This window comes from Oncorhynchus mykiss, chromosome 11 (genome assembly GCF_057628025.1).
Source record: "Oncorhynchus mykiss isolate SJ-2025 chromosome 11, ASM5762802v1, whole genome shotgun sequence".
Taxonomy (NCBI): Eukaryota; Metazoa; Chordata; class Actinopteri; order Salmoniformes; family Salmonidae; genus Oncorhynchus; species Oncorhynchus mykiss.
Window position 1 is genome coordinate 53,033,450 of NC_143032.1, and position 18,033 is coordinate 53,051,482.

The 18,033-nt window shown below is 48.1% G+C and overlaps 1 protein-coding gene across 2 annotated transcripts in view; it reads left to right on the forward strand.

Annotated features, from left to right (window-relative positions):
* The first annotated feature begins 17,754 nt into the window (after positions 1-17,754).
* LOC110535876 (uncharacterized) overlaps positions 17,755-18,033 on the forward strand; it is a 29,250-nt gene continuing 28,971 nt past the window's right edge. The window contains exon 1 of one of the 2 annotated variants that reach the window (XM_021621218.3): positions 17,755-17,934. The gene's annotated coding sequence lies outside the window, so the exon portion shown is untranslated. The remainder of the gene's footprint in view (positions 17,935-18,033) is intronic. The other variant, XM_021621220.3, reaches the window with a different exon arrangement.

The window sequence follows — 18,033 nt, forward strand, 5'->3', positions numbered from 1 at the left end:
CGTTTTAGTCGGCTGGTGAAGTTGGTTCCAGTCTCACGCATCAGGCCTCCTGTGCCCATCCCTAGCCTTGCACGTCCTGTGCCAGCACTATGCATCAGGCCTACAGTGCGCCTCGCCTGTTCAGCGCAGCCAGAGCCTCTCTCATCTCATGCGCTATCGGAGTCTTCTGCCTGTTCAGCGCAGCCAGAGCTTTTCTCCTCTCCTGCGCTGCCGGAGTCTCCCGCCTGTTCAGCGCAGCCAGAGCCTCTCTTCTCTACTGCGCTATCGGAGTCTCCCGACTGTTCAGCGCAGCCAGAGCTTTTCTCCTCTCCTGCGCTGCCGGTGTCTCCCGCCTGTTCAGCGCAGCCAGAGCCTCTCTTCTCTACTGCGCTATCGGAGTCTCCCGACTGTTCAGCGCAGCCAGGGCCTTTCTACTCTCCTGCGCTGCCGGAGTCTCCCGCCTGTTCAGCGCAGCCGGAGCCTCTCTCCTCTCCTGCGCTGTCGGAGTCTCCCGCCTGTTCAGCGCAGCCAGAACTGCCAGTCTGCATGAAGCAGCCCGAGCTGCCAGTCTGCAAGGAGCTGTCCGTCTGCATGGAGCAGCCTGAGCTGTCAGTTTGCAAGGAGCAGCCAGAACTGTCAGTCTACATGAAGCAGCCAGAGCTGCCAGTCTGCAAGGAGCTGCCAGTCTGCAAGGAGCTGCCTGTCTGCAGGATGCCGCTAAAGCTGCCAGCCTGCAAGGAGCTGTCAGTCTGCATGGAGCTGCCATCCTGCAAGGAGCCGCCAGAGCTGCCTGTCGGCATGGAGCTGCCTGTCGGCATGGAGCTGCTAGTCGGCATGGAGCTGCCAGTCAGTATGGAGCAGCCAGAGCGGCCAGTCAGCATGGAGCAGCCAGTCAGCATGGAGCAGCCAGAGCTGCCAGTCGGCATGGAGCTGCCAGTCAGCATGGAGCAGCCAGAGCTGCCAGTCTGCAAGGAGCTGCCAGTCTGCAAGGAGCTGCCAGTCTGCAAGGAGCTGCCAGTCTGCAAGGAGCTGCCAGTCTGCAAGGAGCTGCCAGTCTGCAAGGAGCTGCCAGTCTGCAAGGAGCTGCCAGCCTGCAAGGAGCTGTCAGTCTGCATGGAGCTGTCAGTCTGCAAGGAGCCGCCAGTGCTGCCTGTCTGCAAGGAGCCGCCAGAGCTGCCAGTTAGCATGGAGCAGCCAGGGCCGCCAGTCAGCATGGAGCAGCCAGTCAGCATGGAGCAGCCAGAGCTGCCAGTCGGCATGGAGCTGCCAGTCGGCATGGAGCTGCCAGTCGGCATGGAGCTGCCAGTCAGTATGGAGCAGCCAGAGCCGCCAGTCAGCATGGAGCAGCCAGTCAGCATGGAGCAGTCAGAGCTGCCAGTCGGCATGGAGCTGCCAGTCAGCATGGAGCAGCCAGAGCTGCCAGTCAGCATTGAGCAGCCAGTCAGCATGGAGCAGCCAGATCTGCCGGTCGACCAGACTCTTCCAGATCTGCCAGTCGACCAGACTCTCCCAGATCTGCCAGTCGACCAGACTCTCTCAGATCTGCCAGTCGTCCAGATTCTACCAGATCCGCCAGTCGACCAGATTCTCCCAGATCCGCCAGTCGACCAGATTCTCCCAGATCCGCCAGTCGACCAGATTCTCCCAGATCCGCCAGTCGACCAGACTCTTCCAGATCTGCCAGTCGTCCAGACTCTTCCAGATCTGCCAGTCGACCAGACTCTTCCAGATCTGCCCGTCGTCCAGACTCTCCCAGATCCGCCCGTCGACCAGATTCTCCCAGATCCGCCAGTCGACCAGATTCTAACAGATCCGCCAGTCGACCAGATTCTCCCAGATCCGCCAGTCGACCAGATTCTCCCAGATCCGACAGTCGACCAGATTCTCCCAGATCCGCCAGTCGACCAGATTCTCCCAGATCCGCCAGTCGACCAGATTCTCCCAGATCCGCCAGTCGACCAGATTCTCCCAGATCCGCCAGTCGACCAGATTCTTCCAGATCTGCTAGTCGACCAGGATCTGCTGAAACCGCCAGCCAGCCAGGTTCTGGTAGTTTCTACTACCTGCCTGGGCTTCCTCTCAGTGCTGAGCTTCTTCTCAGTGCTGAGCTTCCTCTCAGTGCTGAGCTACCCATCTGTCCCGAGTTACCTCTGTCCCGAGCTGTCCCTCTGTCCCATGTTATCATTGTGGTGGGTAACCTATTTAGGGACGTTTAGGAGGGGGATTAAAACTGTCATTGAGTGGGGTCCACTTCCAGCGCCAGAGCCGCCACCGCGGACAGATGCCCACCCAGACCCTCCCCTATAGGTTCAGGTTTTGCGGCCGGAGTCCGCACCTTGGGGGGGGGGGTACTGTCACGCCCTGACCATAGTTTACTTTGTATTTTCTATGTTTTGATTGGTCAGGGTGTGATCTGAGTGGGTATTCTATGTTTCATGTCTTGTTTGTCTATTTCTATGTTCAGCCTGATATGGTTCTCAGTCAGAGGCAGGTGTTCGTCATTGTCTCTGATTGGGAACCATATTTAGGTAGCCTGGGTTTCACTGTGTGTTTGTGGGTGATTGTTCCTGTCCTTAGTGTTAGTTTGCACCAGTTTAGGCTGTTTCGGTTTTCATTACGTTTATTATTTTGCACTGTTTGTATTTAGATTCGTGTTGCTATAGTCAATAAACATGGATCGTAATCTACACGCCGCATTTTGGTCCGACTCTCCTTCACATACAGAAAACCGTGACAGCACCGCTATGTCAACAGAGATCGGTGCTTATTCTCGGGTGCATTAGGCTCCAGAATCTGACTTTTGGGATAGAAGATTAATGATATGCTAGAAAAAGGCCTTACTGAACAATCTGAACAATCATATTTGTCTTGGTAAAATGTATTTTAGAACATCAGGAAGTGACAGTTCTTCACAGTGGGTGGGCACCCTATTAGTTGACAACTCAACCAAAAAAACTAGACGTTGAAATGACGTCTGTGCCCAGTGGGATGTGTCTGCTCAGAACTAATCCCTATAGGAACAATAACACACATTTCCCCTGAGCATGAGCATGACCTGAGGAGTTTACCAAGTACAGAGATCTGAGCTTCAGAAAAGGTGGAACTACAATACTGCAGCCATGGTTGATAAGGGACCCCTTTGCATGTAAAGACACTAGACATACATCATAAATAGTGTACAGCCGAGTGTACTGTACTGTACACTGAGTTTACAAACATTTAGGAACACCTGCTCCCTCAATGACGTAAACTGACCAGGTGAATCCAGGTGAAAACTATGATCACTCATTGATGTCATTCGTTAAATCCACTTCAGTCAGTGTAGATGAGACAATTGAGACATGGATTGTGTACACTGAGTACACAAAACATTCTGAACACCTTCCTAATATTGCGTTGCACCCACCCCTTTTTGCCCTCAGAACAGCCTCAATTCATTGGGGGCATGGACTCTACAAGGTGTCGAAAGCGTTCGACAGGGATTTATTTGTTTATTTATTTCACCTTTATTTAACCAGGTAGGCTAGTTGAGAACAAGTTCTCATTTACAACTGCGACCTGGCCAAGATAAAGCATAGCAGTGTGAACAGACAACACAGAGTTACACATGGAGTAAACAATTAACAAGTCAATGACACAGTAGAAAAAAAAGAGAGTCTACATACATTGTGTGCAGAAGGCATGAGGAGGTAGGCGAATAATTACAATTTTGCAGATTAACACTGGAGTAATAAATGATCAGATGGTCAGGTACTGGTAGAGATATTGGTGTGCAAAAGAGCAGAAAGTAAATAAATAAAAACAGTGTGGGGATGAGGTAGGTAAATTGGGTGGGCTCTTTACCGATAGACTATGTACAGCTGCAGCGATTGGTTAGCTGCTCAGATAGCAGATGTTTGAAGTTGGTGAGGGAGATAAAAGTCTCCAACTTCAGCGATTTTTGCAATTCGTTCCAGTCACAGGCAGCAGAGAACTGGAACGAAAGGCGGCCAAATGAGGTGTTGGCTTTAGGGATGATCAGTGAGATACACCTGCTGGAGCGCGTGCTACGGGTGGGTGTTGCCATCGTGACCAGTGAACTGAGATAAGGCGGAGCTTTACCTAGCATGGACTTGTAGATGACCTGGAGCCAGTGGGTCTGGCGACGAATATGTAGCGAGGGCCAGCCGACTAGAGCATACAGGTCGCAGTGGTGGGTGGTATAAGGTGCTTTAGTAACAAAACAAATGGCACTGTGATAAACTGCATCCAGTTTGCTGAGTAGAGTATTGGAAACTATTTTGTAGATGACATCGCCGAAGTCGAGGATCGGTAGGATAGTCAGTTTTACTAGGGTAAGTTTGGAGGCGTGAGTGAAGGAAGCTTTGTTGCGGAATAGAAAGCTGACTCTAGATTTGATTTTAGATTGGAGATGTTTGATATGAGTCTGGAAGGAGAGTTTACAGTCTAGCCAGACACCTAGGTACTTATAGATGTCCACATATTCTAGGTGCTGGTTCATGGGGCGGCAGTGGTTAGAGAAAGGTTGCTGGGTTGAATCCCCGAGCTGACAAGGTAAAAATCTGTCGTTCTGTCCCTGAGCGAATGACCCACTGTTCCCTGGGCGCCGTAGATGTGGATTATGGCAGCCCTCCGCACCTCTCTGATTCAGAGGGGTTGGGTTAAATGTGGAAGAAACATTTCAGTTGAATGCATCCAGTTGTACAACTGACTAAGTATCCTCGTTTCCATGTTGACTCCAATACTTCTTGTGTCAAGTTGGCTGGATGTCCTTTGGGTGGTGGGCCATTCTTGATACACATGGGGAACTATTGAGTGTGAAGAACCCAGCAGTGTTGCAGTTCTTCACACAAACCAGTGTGCCTGGCACCTACTACCATACCCCATTCAAAGGCACTTAAATCTTTTGCCTCGCCCGTTCACCCTCTGAATGGCACAGATGCACCGTCCACTTCTCAATTTTCTCAAGGCTTAAAATTCCTTCTTTAACCGGTCTCCTTCACTTCATCTACACTGATTAAAGTGCAAAAGGAGGGTGCAACTCAATGTTAGGAAGGTGTTGTTGATGTTTTGTTCACTCGGTCTATAGAGAACTCCAATTACTTTGTTTGACATTGTAACTTAATACAATCCAGTTCCTCCATAGTAGACAGAGAGGCCAGTAAGCCTCCTCTCACCACACGTGATGCATAGGGCCCAACTGCTGCTGAAATCAATTTCCCCCATGTAATCTCCTCTGCCTTGCGCACAATGTGACACACTGGCCGTATAGATTCAGTTTAATGGTTGGATGTGTTGAGACTGGATGTTTTCTAATGCTACTGTTTCTTAGTGTTCCATGGAGACATGCAGAATACTCACCATATAATACCGTGTGATAGGAAGTCTCTCACAGACGTCAAATTACCACGCCACAGAATGCAGAGCTGAGAACATGCAGGACACAGGACAAGTGACCAATGATGTTGTGAAACAAGATGTCATGTTTAGACTGAATGTTGAATTTGCCTTTGAAACGTGCTAGTATAACTTGTGTAACAGTGTTTTTGTCTTGTTTTTTTAAAGAATGATCATATCTATTCCCGAAAAGTAAATGCTCTTTACACACCAATGATCTGCAGACAGTTTGATCATCCAGATAACCTACACGGCACATACGTATGTTTCCCATTCTTACAGGAACCCCATTTGTAAAAGTTTGATAGAAAAATACAATCCTGGGGTCTCTCTCCCACCTAGAGGGGGCTTAAATGATGATGAGCTAAAGGAACAGGCACCCAGAATGACCAGGCTAATAGGTCAGACATGTTGTGAGGTCTCATATACTCTAAAGAGATCATTAACCCCACATATTCCTTTAACTATCTCACATTTACCCACAATGCACAGTTCAAATGACTCCTTTCATAATGCAGGGGATAAAAGTGAACAGTAACTCTTCCAGCAAAGGAAAAGTGGAACGGGAACAGTGAAGCTGCAGACTTCCGGTATAATGGTGATTTCATCCTTGAGGGTGGCCACGCCAAGGATATCAACCCAAAGAATCCAATGTCTGTATCCTGTTGTCCTGAGAGACGGGGCGCATGTGGCGCAGGCCAGCACTCTCAATGATAAAACGTCAAATATAAAAGTGGATTTACTGGCTTCTTGCTCTGGCCAGATGTTGGCAGACCTTCTCTTCATTTCACTTGTAAAACAGAGAGGGAAGCAAGTGAGCATGAAAAGCATGAATAATTCCAGGGCATTCTTTCTGAGGAATTGTCTGAGCTGTCTTATGAAAGAAATGGCAGTATCTGTGAATACAGAGAGCGCTTTGCTGAAGATGGAATCCAACTGATAAAGCTATAGATGGACTATCAAATCTCTGAGGACTTCTTCCACCCAGTTCGGGAGCTCTCTGAAGATAAAGTCACTGCGCTGCATGGACGTAAATCATTAGAAAAAGGGAAAAAATCATTAGACAAAGGGAAAAAATAATTTGACAAATATCGACTTTACATCCTAATCGTTTGTTTGTATCTTGCAAAATGATTTAAAAGACGTTGGGGGCAGGACAAGTGGGATAAACACATTGTATTGCATCCCCACATTGTATTACATCCCCATATACATACAGGGAGACCTAATGTATTTTATTTGGTACTTTTGGGCAAGCCAGTGCATCCAGGGGTGATGTTTATAGTGATACCCATAGTGTGCATGTTCCAGGACAAGGGACTGTCCTATGACAGTGGGCAATATGCTAGGGGCTGAGTGAGTGAGGGGTTTGAGGGGATAGACTGACGGACAGACTGACTGAGGGGAAAGTCCCAGTGAGCCAGACAGTCCGGACAGCTGGGAGAACAGAACAGAACAGCATCCAGCACACCATCACCACATGACACCAGATACATTTCACTGATCAGCAAGGGGACTTTTTCTCATGAAAATTAAAGCTTCTAGGGAAAACGTAAAACATGTTCTGAAGACAAGCTTTGGGGATCCTGTAACGGTTTTCTGTATGTGAAGGAGAGTCGGACCAAAATGCGGCATGTCTATTGCAATCCATGTTTAATGAAGTAACACACTAAACACAAACACTATCAAAACAATAAACTTAACGAAAACCGAAACAGCCTATACTTGTGTAACCTAACACAGAACAATGACACTAAGGACAATCACCCACGACAAACTCAAAGAATATGGCTGCCTAAATATGGTTCCCAATCAGAGACAACGATAAACACCTGCCTCTGATTGAGAACCACTTCAGACAGCCATAGACTTAGCTAGAACACCCCACTAGCTACAATCCCCATAAATACACACCACATACAAAAACCCATGCCACACCCTGGCCTGACCAAATAAATAAAGATAAACACAAAATACTTTGACCAGGGTGTGACAGAACCTAAGGTGCGGACTCCCGAACGCACCTCAAAACAATAGGGAGGGTCCGGGTGGGCGTCTGTCCATGGTGGCGGCTCCGGCGCGGGACGTGGACCCCACTCAATCAATGTCTTAGTCCCTTCTCCTCGCGTCCCTGGATAGTCCACCCTCGCCGCCGACCATGGCCTAGTAGTCCTCACCCAGAACCCCACTGGACTGAGGAGCAGATCGGGACTGAGGGGCAGCTCAGGACTGAGGCAGCTCGGGACTGAGGGGAAGCTCAGGAGTGAGAGGAAGCTCAGGAGTGAGAGGAAGCTCAGGAGTGAGAGGAAGCTCAGGCAGGTTGATGAATCTACCAGATCCTGGCTGACTGGCAGATCCTGGTCGACTGGCAGATCTGGAAGAGTCTGGTCGACTGGCAGATCTGGAAGAGTCTGGTCGACTGGCCGATCTGGAAGAGTCTGGTCGACTGGCCGATCTGGAAGAGTCTGGTCGACTGGCCGATCTGGAAGAGTCTGGTCGACTGGCCGATCTGGAAGAGTCTGGTCGACTGGCCGATCTGGAAGAGTCTGGTCGACTGGCCGATCTGGGAGAGTCTGGTCGACTGGCCGATCTGGGAGAGTCTGGTCGACTGGCAGCTCTGGCTGCTCCATGCTGACTGGCTGCTCCATGATGACTGGCAGCTCTGGCTGCTCCATGCTGACTGGCAGCTCCATGCTGACTGGCAGCTCTGGCTGCTCCATGCTGACTGGCTGCTCCATGCTGACTGGCAGCTCTGGCTGCTCCATGCTGACTGGCTGCTCTGGCTGCTCCATGCTGACTGGCTGCTCCATGCTGACTGGCTGCTCCATGCTGACTGGCGGCCCTGGCTGCTCCATGCTGACTGGCGGCCCTGGCTGCTCCACGCTGACTGGCGGCCCTGGCTGCTCCACGCTAACTGGCGGCCCTGGCTGCTCCACGCTAACTGGCAGCTCTGGCGGCTCCTTGCAGACTGGCAGCTCTGGCGGCTCCTTGCAGACTGGCAGCTCTGGCGGCTCCTTGCAGACTGGCAGCTCTGGCGGCTCCTTGCAGACTGGCAGCTCTGGCGGCTCCTTGCAGACTGGCAGCTCTGGCGGCTCCTTGCAGACTGGCAGCTCTGGCGGCTCCTTGCAGACTGGCAGCTTTGGCGGCATCCTGCAGACAGGCAGCTCTGGCAGCTCTATGCAGACTGGCAGCTCCTTGCAGACTGGCAGCTCCTTGCAGACTGGCAGCTCCTTGCAGACTGACAGCTCCTTGCTAACTGGCAGCTCTATGCTAACTGACAGCTCTATGCTAACTGACAGCTCTATGCTAACTGGCAGTTCTGAACAGGCGGGAGACTCCAGCAGCGCTGTAGAGAAGGAAGGCTCTAACAGCGCTAAACAGGCGGGAGACTCCGACAGCGCTGGAGAGGAGGGCTCCGACAGCGCTGGACAGGCGAGGCGCACTGTAGGCCTGATGCGTGGTGCTGGCACTGGTGGTACTGGGCCGAGGACACGCACAGGAAGCCTGGTGCGGGGAGCTGCTACCGGAGGGCTGGGGTGTGGAGGTGGCACATGATGGGTTAGACCGTGAAGGCGTACTGGAGATCTTGAGAGCGGTGCTGGCACAGGACGTGCAAGGCTAGGGAGGTGCACAGGAGGCCTGGTACGTGAGACTGGCACCATCTTCACCAGCCGACTAACACGCACCTCAGGACGAGTATGGAGCGCTGACCCAGGTGCCATCAAATCCCCGACACGCTCCGTCGGGCGAATTCCATGTTTAAAACACCAACACAGCAACTCCCTCATTTCTCTCTCCTCCAATTTCCCCATTAACTCCTTCACAGTCTCTGTTTCGCTCACTTCCAACACCGGCTCTGGTCTCCTCCTTGGCTCCTCACGATAAACAGGGAGAGTTGGCTCAGGTCTGGCTCCTGACTCTGCCACACTCTCCCTGAGCCCCCCCCCAAGAAATTTTTGGGGCTGACTATGGGGCCTCCGTCCGTGCCGCCTTGCTTGCTTCGCAAACTCCATTCTCCTATATCCTTCCGCGCACTGCTCCATCGAATCCCAGGCGGGCTCCGGCACTCTCCCTGGGTCGACCGCCCACCTGTCTATCTCCTCCCAAGAAGTATAGTCCATACTGTACTCCACTTTGGGCTGTTCTTGCCTGTTGACACGCTGCTTGGTCCCTTTGTGGTGGGTGATTCTGTAACGGTTTTCTGTATGTGAAGGAGAGTCGGACCAAAATGCGGCATGTCTATTGCAATCCATGTTTAATGAAGTAACACACTAAACACAAACACTATCAAAACAATAAACTTAACGAAAACCGAAACAGCCTATACTTGTGTAACCTAACACAGAACAATGACACTAAGGACAATCACCCACGACAAACTCAAAGAATATGGCTGCCTAAATATGGTTCCCAATCAGAGACAACGATAAACACCTGCCTCTGATTGAGAACCACTTCAGACAGCCATAGACTTAGCTAGAACACCCCACTAGCTACAATCCCCATAAATACACACCACATACAAAAACCCATGCCACACCCTGGCCTGACCAAATAAATAAAGATAAACACAAAATACTTTGACCAGGGTGTGACAGATCCAGATGAAGTCACTGCTCTTTTTAACACTGGAGGTTCACTGGCTGAGAGAGACCAGACACTTTCACCGTTCAACAAGGGAGACTAATTTAACAGAGACATCTGGATTCTCTCTCAATGACACCTGGCGTAATTAGGACCAAATGACCATCTGGTCCAGACCCCCTTCTCCTTTTCTCTTTCCTAGGGTTGTGTTAACGAAGAGACAGACCCCTGCACAATCTTCCTCCACCAGTACAGGGAGGAGGTCAGAGACCTGGCAGTGTTGTACAACCTCTCCCTCAACATCAGCAAGACAAAGGAGCTGATCTAGGACTACAGGAAACGGAAGACTGAGCACACCCCCATCCATATCGACAAGGCTGTAGAGGAGGAGCAGGTTGAGAGCTTTAAATTCCTCGGTGTCCACATCATTAAGGAATTATCATGGCCCACACACACCAACACAGTCGTGAAGAGGGCACGACAATGTCTCTTTCCCCATCAGGAGGCTGAACAAATTTGGCATGGGCCCTCAGATCCTCAAAAGGTTCTACAGCTGCACCATTGAGAGCATCTTGACTGGCAGCATCACTGCTTGGTATGACAACTGCTTGGCATCCAACAGCAAGGCGCTACAGAGGATAATGCGTATGGCCCAGTAAATCACTGGGGCCGGGCTCCCTGCCACCCAGGACCTCTATACCAGGCAGCGTCAGAGGAATTGTCAAAGACTCCAGCCACCCAAGTCATAGACTGTTTTCTCTGCTACCGCACGACAAACGGTACCAATGCACCAAGTCTGGAGCCAACAGCATACTGAACAGCTTCTACCCTCTTGCCATAAGACTGCTCAATAGTTATTTAAATATACTGAACAAAAATATCAACACAACATGTAAAGTGTTGGTCCCATGTTTCATGAGCTGAAATAAAAGATCCCAAAAATGTGCCATACTCACAAAAATAGAATTTCTCTCCAATTTTGTTAGCGAGCATTTCTCCTTTGCCAAGATAATCCATCTACCTGACAGGTGTGGCATATCATGAAGTTTATTAAACAGCATGATAATTACGCAGGTGCACCTTGTGCTGGGGACAATAAAAGGCCACTCTAAAATGTGAAGTTTTGTCACACAACACAATGCCACAGATGTCTCAAGTTTTGAGGGAGTGTGCAATTGGCATACTGACTGCAGGAATGGCCACCAGAGCTGTTGCCAAAGAATTTAATATACATATCTTTACCATAAGCCGCCTCCAAAATTGTTTTAGAGAATTTGGCAGTACGTCCAAGCGGCGCACAATCGCAGACCAAGTGTAACCACGCCAGCCCAGGACCTCCATATCCGGCTTCTTCACCTGCTGGATTGTCTGTTACCAGCTACCCAGACAGCTGATGAAACTGTGGGTTTGCACAACCAACGGATTTCTGCACAAACGGTCAGAAACCGTCTCAGGGAAGCACGTCTGAGTGCTCGTCATTCTCACTAGGGTCTTGATCTGACTGCAGTTCGGCGTCATAACCGACTTCAGTGGGCAAATGCTCACCTTCGATGGCCACTGGCACACTGGAGAAGTGTGCTCTTCACGGATGAATCGCGGTTTCAACTGTACTGGGCAGATGGCCGACAGCGTGTATGGCGTCGTGTGGGAGAGCGGTTTACTGACATCAACTTCGTGAACAGAGTGCCCCATGGTGGCAGAGGAGTTATGTTATGGGCAGGCATAAGCTGCGGACAACAAACACAGTTGCATTTTATTGATGCCAATTTGAATGCACAGAGATACAGTGATGAGATCCTGAGGCACATTGTCGTGCCATTCATCCACCACCATCACCTCATGTTTCAAGATGATAATGAACTGCCCCATGTCGCAAGGATCTGTACACAATTCCTAGAAGCTAAAAATGTCCCAGTTCTTCCATGGCCTGCATACTCACCAGACATTGAGCATGTTTAGGATGCTCTGGATCGACATGTACTACAGAATTGTCCAGTTCCCTCCAATATCCAGCAACTTTGCATAGCCACTGAAGAGGAGTGGGACAACATTCCCCAGGCCACAATCAACAGCCTGATCAACTCTTCGCGAAGGAGATGTGTCGCGCTGCATGAGGCAAATGGTGGTCACTCCAGATACTGACTGGTTTTCTGATCCTGATCCTGTGACCAACAGATGCATATCTGCATTCCCAGTCATGTGAAATCCATAGATTAAGGCCTAATATTTTTTTCTCCAATTGAATGATTTCCTCATATGAACTGTAACTCAGTAAAATCTTTGAAATGGTTGCGTTTATATTTTTGTTCAGTGTAGTTAACCAATAGCTACCCGGGCTATCTGCACTGACCCTTTTTGCACTAACTTTTTGGACTCACATATGCTGCTGCTACTGTTTATTATCTATCCTGTTGCCTAGTCTCTTTATTCCTACCTATATGTACACATCTACCTCAATTACCTTGTACCCCTGCACATTGACTCTGTACTGGTACCCCGTGTATATGGCCAAGTTACCGTTACTCATTGTGTATTTATTCCTTGTGTTAATATTTTTATATTATTTCTCTTTTTTTTCTCTGCATTTCACTGTTAGTCTACACCTGTTGTGTACAAAGCATGTGACAAATACACGTTTGATTTGAACTCTAACCAGCTGCGGCTAACTGCTCTGTCTATGCCCATGTGGATTCAGATTCAGTATAAATGCCTCTCTCTCTTTGTTTTCTTTTTCCCCTCTCTCTCTCTCTCTCTGTCACCTGTCATGATTGGAATAAATATTGTACAGACCCGGGGACCTGCAGACAAGGCGAGGGGGAGAGAGGCCATGTTTATGTGTAATGTAAATTATCATGCATAAAACATTTCCTTGATGTGGAATATTATCCCATGTTTGATCACTTGACCTATCTTAAAAGGTCAAGTGTCAGGAGACCATGAGTAGATTATCCCAGACTTTCAAGTGCAATGAATGAATGATTACGGCTGTGGCCACGTTAGAATGTGTGCGGATGTTTGAAATGTACTCCAGTAATAATGCAGACTCTCTTAATTAGCCAACAAATGAGTCAACAAATAGGTGAAAAGGACCGGATGGCTTCCATAAAGGTTTAAATGGGGCCTATTTCACAGTAAACATCCCCAACTCTCTCTGACACCCTCTGATGGCCCTCCAACTAAACACAACACCGACATAGCAGTCAACTGTGACATTTTGGTGGGAGTATTTTGATAGACTTGTTCCTTTAGAGAGGACGGGAGGGTAGAGGGGAGGATGAGTGTTACCTGTCACCTCTCCCCCTTTTTCTCTTCAAACGAGGAATTGTATGTGAGAGAGCAATCACACATATATTGCATCGTTTTGACTTGTGGCACATTTAATGGTGATTTTTTTTGTTGCTTACTGCTTATGTAAGCAAAGGGGTACGTGTATGGAAAAGCTTGGTGTGGTTGCAGGAGTAGGGAGATAAAACAGGGCTTGTGTCCGAAATGAGGTGCCTGTGGATATAAGCTGTTTGGCAGGACTGCCAAGGTATAATAAGGGTGGGTGGGTTCACTGTAGGCTGTTGACTACCAGGGTGGTCTGCTACATTATGCCCTGTTATGGCTGTGCTTGTACCGCCCAACTGTTGTTCTAGGACTCACTGTCAGTCCCCTAATTCCCCAACCCCCTGCTCTTACGGTAGGAGAGGAATATGGAGGGGAATATGATTCACTCGATGGGAACAATATTGTTATGATTTGTTATTCAAACACAGATGTAACTCCGAATACGTTTTTTCTAGGAATCAGCCAGGGAAACAGTGAGAGAGCTCTGCTGTAATTATGCCCAGAATTGTAACACATTTGGTGGGTGGCACCCTGGGAGGTAGACCAAACGCATGTCCAGCGTGGGTGTGAAAGAGGGAAAATGACAACTGTGTGTGTGTGTGTGTGTGTGTGTGTGTGTGTGTGTGTGTGTGTGTGTGTGTGTGTGTGTGTGTGTGTGTGTCTATTTATGTTTTATTGCATTCAATTCTGTGCAGAAACTGTTACATTTGTTTAGTTGCCACACTCCATGGTTCAGTAGAGGATATTATATTGAATTTTGTTGAGGCTTCACAAAGAGCTCCTCGTCAAAATAAATTCCACTGGCGTCCTCACCACTAACCTCTGGCTTCCAGTCAAACAACATGGTCTCTTGTCTCCCATTATACAGTAAGTGACCTTAAAATGTGGAATAAATAAGGCTAAAAACGATCTGGTTTTGGTCATGGTATTCGACTGAGTTAAAGGTTATTTTCTCAGGCCACAAACTACAGTACTTATAAATGTCTTTATTTTTATGTACATCACCTGGAAATAAAGTTTACCACCGAAAGCTATCTGGATGGCAATCGCGAACTGCAATTACAACACACTGTGCATTTTATATCTCTCTTTATTGGGAATTTACACAGGCCATGATGAGTTGAACTGCCCACCTGCCAAGTTCCTTTCCTCAGGATTAAAGAGCAGCATGACGATAAAATCTTCTCCCGTCATCTCTCAGTCCTGGATCAGTCCTGAATGATGAGAACAGATAACATAGGCTTGATCAACTCCTCACATTCCCACACAACCTTCCCTCACCAATAAATAGGCCATGGTAGCGAAGTAATTATAATATAGCAATTAAACACTGGAATGGTAGATGTGCAGAAGATGAATGTGCAAGTAGATATAATGGGGTGCAAAGGAGAAAGATAAATAAATAAATGCAGTATGGGGATGAGGTAGTTGATGGGCTATTTACAGATGGGCTATGTACAGGTGCAGTGAGCTGCTCTGTGAGCTGCTCTGACAGCTGGTGCTTAAAGCTAGTGAGAGAGATATGAGTCTCCAGCTTCAGTGATTTGTGCAGTTCATTCCAGTCATTGGCAGCAGAGAACTGGAAGGAAAGGCGGCCAAAGTAAGAATTGGCTTTGGGGGTGACCAGTGAGATATACCTGCTGGAGCGCGTGCTACCGGTGGGTGCTGCTATGGTGACCAGTGAGCATCCAATTTGTTGAGTAGAGTGTTGGAGGCTATTTTGTAAATGACATCGCCAAAGTTGAGGATCGGTAGGATGGTCAGTTTTACGAGGGTATGTTTGGCAGCATGAGTGAAGGATGCTTTGTTGCAAAATAGGCCAATTCTAGATTCAATTTTGGATTGGATGCTTAATTTGAGTCTGGAAGGAGAGTTTACAGTCTAACCAGACACCTAAGTATTTGTAGTTGTCCACATATTCTAAGTCAGAACCGTCCATAGTAGTGATCCTGGACGGGCGGGCAGGTGCAGGCAGCGATCGTTTGAAGAGCATGCATTTAGTTTTACTTGCATTTAAGAGCAGTTGGAGGTCACGGAAGGAGAGTTGTATGGCATTGAACTCGTCTGGAGGTTAGTTAACACAGTGTCCAAAGAAGGGCTAGAGGTATACAGAATGGAGTCGTCTGCGTAGAGGTGGATCAGAGAATCACCAGCAGCAAGAGCGATATCATTGATGTATACCGAGAAGAGAGTCGGCCCGAGATTTGAACCCTGTGGCACCCCCATAGAGACTGCCAGAGGTCCGGATAACAGGCCCTCCAATTTGACACACTGAACTCTATCTGAGAAGTAGTTGGCGAACCAGATGAGGCAGTCATTTGAGAAACCAAGGCTGGTGAGTCTGCCTTTAAGAATGTGGTGATTGACAGAGTCGAAAGCCTTGGCCAGGTCGATGAATACGGCTGCACAGTAATGTCTCTGGATATCAGTATTGATATCCAGGAGAGATGGATTAGATGGATTAGAATTATGTCCCAGAGAGTGAGTGCAGCTCATCACTCCACCCCCCACAGTGAGGCCCCAACCATTGACAATATAAAAGGGCCCAACCCTGAGGCCCTAAACTATGGGGATGACATCATGGTGAAGGCCAGGAAACCCACATAGTAGGACTACTGAGAGGGGCAAGACCTCTTTCTAAATGGTGTGGAGTTAATGGGCCTACAGACAAGGACAGGCAGTGTTGGGGATATGAGCACACTGCTCCGATGTCTAATGGTTCATTTGCACATTAACACATCTCATCTCCTACTTTAGCATGGCCATGGGTTTGGGGACTGGGGGACTCTTCAGCGTGGGTAACTAGGGAAGAACTGGAACAAGGAAGCCAAAAACTGAGATGAGGTAATTGGGGGTTTATTGAGATTCCGTGACTTAATCTGTTCCTCTACTGACATTGTTGTCGCAATAAAGAACGGAACCACAAGCCCAAGTATGAATAATTATGAGAACTATTAAAGAATCAATGGTTTAGTATGTTTAGTGTCCTAAGCAATAAACTTAATAACTGGGTTTCCGGAATATATGTCAAAACACCACTCCCCTTGTGCTTGAAGAGCCTCGTTTAGGTCCGAGTCAGCTAAACAAGGTTTATGTGACCCGAAAAGAAACTCTGCAGATGAAATTGTCTTTTGACTCATCAAACATACCCAGTTACCAGTTTTGATAGGGCTACCCTGTCTGGGGAAATGGTGCATGTGAAAATATCTCATTGAGTGTAGTTGACAGAAAAGTCGCCAAGGGCATTGCATAAGAGACTCCTATTGTAAGTCACATAGAAAAGTATTCCAATGTCACTGGTAACTGGTCCCTGTGGAGATGAGCTGGCTTGTCTTGGACACAGAGGGCAAACAGACATGGCTAGTGTCTGAATAGACTGTGGGGAATACCCAGTTTTGATGTTCTTCCACTTATTAACTAGGAATGATGCCCTCAGAACTTTCACAGGCTTTCCAATCATACATGGGGAGAAACAACTACAGTACACTTACTGGGACTGGGAACTAATGCAACAAAAAGGCTCATCTTATTTTTTTGCTTGAGATGATGAATATTACGTTTCTGAAATGTCCCTTTAACATTTTCTCCATATGAGCTAAGACTAGGATCCATTTTTAGTTTTACAATGGGTGGATACACAATCAAAATATCAGACTGAAGAGACACTGGACTCATCTGCCAGGAACTTCTATTTCCCGAAGTCAGGACACACTAGGGATATGGAAATGGGGGCGCCTGAGTCTGACCTCCTGCTGCAATGACACTGAAAAACATTTATTCCTATAAATTACCGATGTCTCCACTCTCACATTACAACCTATATGGTAATTTGATTTCACAGTTGGAGAACACATCATCGACTAAGGTCTAGGGCAGTGTAGCTGTCGGTAGAAAGACAGTGGTGGCTGTACTGCACTATACTGTCAGGTTCGAGCTGCTTGTGTTCAACAGCAGTTTCACCTGGCCAACGTCAAAGACATGGATGGCGACAGGTTTGTAAGTGGAACCAGACAACAGGAGCTCTACCTCATGAAGCCTCCTCTCCTGGAATCAGTCCAACATGCAGCTCACAGGGTACAAGGTGGAGACAGACAAAATCTAGATATATGAATTCCTTCTTCACCTGACCTCCTTAAAAAGTCCTCAAATGAGGTACGGAGCAGTGACAAAAGCGTCACCAAGGAGCCCCAAATCCACTCGATAATGATAAGCTTCCTTCTCACTCACACGGGTGACCTTTAAGCATTATCTTGGAGGATTATTGAATTACTACCATAGGCTGCAAGACCAATGCATATAGATACAATGGTTAGGTTTTGCTCCCCAACAACTGACAAACTTTCCGTAGACTATTATCCACAATGTCTGTGAATCATATACTGTACACTTGTTGGTAAAGTTTGTTGTTTGTTACCATGACGATACTGAAACTTACCCCCTCACCAACCACAAACAAATCCTGCGACTTAGCTCATTGTGCCCGTGGCAACAGTAAAGTGGGCTGTGTCAGCCCTGTAAATCCCTGGGTGTGGATAAAGACTAAGAGAAACACATGAGAAAATGGGCTGACAATCAGAACACCACAGAAACATTCCCTCAAAGTCTATGATGGTGGTCAAAATCTTGGACATCTTCGGAGAGCAGGTAAGAATGGTTCGGAAAACGTTATTGTTGTGGTGGGAATGTTGGAAGGCTCTGTGTTAGAAATTGCCCCTAAAGGCTTGTGTGAGAAACACCCACATA